Source organism: Hakea prostrata, chromosome 11 (genome assembly GCF_041222555.1).
Source record: "Hakea prostrata isolate BN-2017 chromosome 11, UWA_Hpros_2, whole genome shotgun sequence".
Classification (NCBI taxonomy): Eukaryota; Viridiplantae; Streptophyta; class Magnoliopsida; order Proteales; family Proteaceae; genus Hakea; species Hakea prostrata.
This window is the reverse complement of record NC_142610.1, coordinates 7411180-7413987: the sequence shown is the minus strand read 5'-3', so window position 1 is coordinate 7413987 and position 2808 is coordinate 7411180. Positions and strand designations below refer to the sequence as shown.

General features: G+C 41.4%; 1 pseudogene; it reads right to left on the bottom strand.

Annotated features, from left to right (window-relative positions):
- Positions 1-307: 307 nt before the first annotated feature.
- Positions 308-2463, bottom strand: LOC148999852 (putative pre-mRNA-splicing factor ATP-dependent RNA helicase DEAH2 pseudogene; annotated as a pseudogene).
- Between the last annotated feature and the right edge of the window lie 345 nt (positions 2464-2808).

Below are 2808 nucleotides of genomic sequence, written 5' to 3'. Positions count from 1 at the left end.
GAAACATTATAATTTATTTAATTTTTTTTTTACAACTCACCCCTCACTGGGGTGAACTTATAATAGTAAATATTACATATCACTCACTTTCAATATTACAAATTGTCCACAGTTACATAACTTAATGCCTTTTAGGCAGTAAGGCCTAAGTAAAAAGGAGCCAGTTCACGAGCCACTCATCACCCATTAAGCCATCCATCCATCCATTACCCCCTTGGTTTCTAAGTACAAATGACAAACGAACTCCCAATTTCAAGGTCTTACATAAAAATCTCCCAACGCACCCGAAGCCTACAGAGAAATCATCTCAGAAAAGTAGCTTATCAAGTACAGTAGAACCATATTTCTTGTTCTTATTCTCCTCCTTTTCCCTTTCTTGCTTCTTGTAAAGTCTTTCAAGAACACGCTTGGCCTCGCACTGTGGGAAGTTGTCAAGGTCATAATAGTGGGGTGACATGTCCACCAGCCACTCTCCACGAACATCAGTAACAGTACGAATGAAATTCCGAGTCGTCAACAGATATTCATTGTAGATAACCCACTCCGGTTTGTGATTCAGGCAGTTAGAAGGATGAACATTCACCACCTGATTGTCTTTCACTGTTAGGTAGTGACCAGTACGCTCAAGGTGCGCAACCTGCATAAAATATCCTGCCAGCATAGCTTTCCTTATGTTTATGTAGTAGTCTCGACTGTTGAAGTTTGTGCTGCATAGCTTGAGGTTGAACCTTGCCATAATTCGAACCAACTGTTGCCTAACATTGTCAGCAGCCTTCATGGTCTTATGATTGATGAAGTTTTCATAACACCACTGAGGATCTTCATTATTTTGCTTGTAAGCATGATAGACATTTAGAAGTGTGAGGTGATCTCCATCGATGTGCCCGAACCGAGCTTTGGCTTCATCTGCAGCTTTTTGAGCCTCCCTAGGCCGGACAAAGCAATTGGGTACTGACAGCATGGCTGAAACAGAAAGGATTTCATTAGAACAGTCAAATTCAGGACTGACAATGAGCATCTTTGACATTTGAGGATCCAAAGGAAATTCACTCATGATTTCTCCCAGCTTAGTCAAGTTTCCATCATCGTCAATTGCACCCAAGTAATTCAAGACTTCCAGTGCTCGCATCAATGTCTCTGGAGCAGGATGGTCCATAAAATCAAAATTCACAAGATCATCAATCCCAAGCTTCTTGAATGTCAGAACTGTGTTAGCCAGATTTGATCGCAGTATCTCAGGGTAAGTCTGTGGCTGAAGATCATTGTGGAAGCTTTTCTCAGTGTAAAGTCTGAAGCATTTTCCAGGTTGCGTTCTTCCAGCACGACCCGATCTCTGGTGTGCACTTGCCTTTGATATTGGGGAGACCAGCAAAGACTCTACTCGCACTTGTGGATTATAGAGCTTCTGCTTGGCAAAACCAGGGTCAATAACATAAACGATACCATCAATAGTCAAAGAAGTTTCTGCAATGTTGGTTGACACAATAATCTTCCTTCCAGGAGGGCCATCTTCCTTCAGGGGGGTGGAGCAGCCTCAAAAATCTTCTGCTGCATAGCTGGAGGGAGTGTTGAGTATAGAGGAACCACCTTCACTGGTCCAACCTGGTCACCCAAATTTCCAATTTCTTTTGTAATTTTCCTGCATGCATCTTCGATCTCTTCCTCTCCAGTGAGGAAAACAAGGATGTCACCAAGAGGCTCACACATGTGTATTTGCACAACCGTTCGAATTGCTGCTTCGAGGTAATCTCTCTCAGGTTCCTGTGTGTAGAAGATCTCAACTGGATGAAGTCTTCCAGGAACTTTCATAAGAGGTGCATCAAAAAAGTAACCCTGAAATTTCTCAGCCTCGAGGGTTGCACTCATAACCACCAGTTTCAAATCAAGCCTCTTTTTCAGAATTTCTTTCAGAAGCCCAAATAGAACATCTGTTGCTAAAGTTCTTTCATGAGCCTCATCGAGTATAATAACTCTATAACGTTCAAGTAGGGGATCTGTCATAGATTCTCTCAACAGCATACCATCTGTTAAATACTTCAGAACTGTTCTAGAGCTACTGCAATCTTCAAAACGAATGCTGTAACCAACTTCTTCTCCAATGGCTACATCCATCTCTTCGGCAACGCGACGGGACACAGACATCGCAGCCACCCTACGAGGTTGTGTACAGGCTATCATCTTCTTCTTACGTTTGTCCGGTGTCTCCAACTCAGCTGCATCCAAAACAAACTGAGGGATCTGAGTTGTTTTCCCACTACCAGTTTCTCCAACCAATATCAAAACCTGATTAGATTTCAAAACTCGTAGGAATTCTTCTTTTTGCTGCCAAACAGGAAGCGTCTTCCTCTTCTCGAGGATTTCATAGTACTTCTGGGAATAAGTTCTAGCCCTTTTCTTTGTCGAGACGCCAGTTTCGTCCACGACGTCAAACAAACTAATCTTCCTTTTCCTCTGCGTGGACATCATCGGGATCCAATTCCGTAATCAAAATAAAAGAAAGGAACCAGCTAATAAAGATGAAGAAGCCAAGAACCAAAAAACGAAACCTTGGAACTCCTCAATTTTATTTGTGAACAAACAGATGTAGGCAAAGTGGAAAGATGTAGAACGACAAGCCAAAGAATATAGAGCTGCTGATGAATGAAAACAATAGAGGCTTCTTATTTTCTGCTTTGGAATTGTAATCGTATGAGTCATATAAATCACATATAAATATGTGTTTGAGATATTTGATTCATATCCAACTTATATTGAGGTACTCAAGTTCTACTCAATTTATTGTTGAGGTATTTGAGTCATACTCAACTT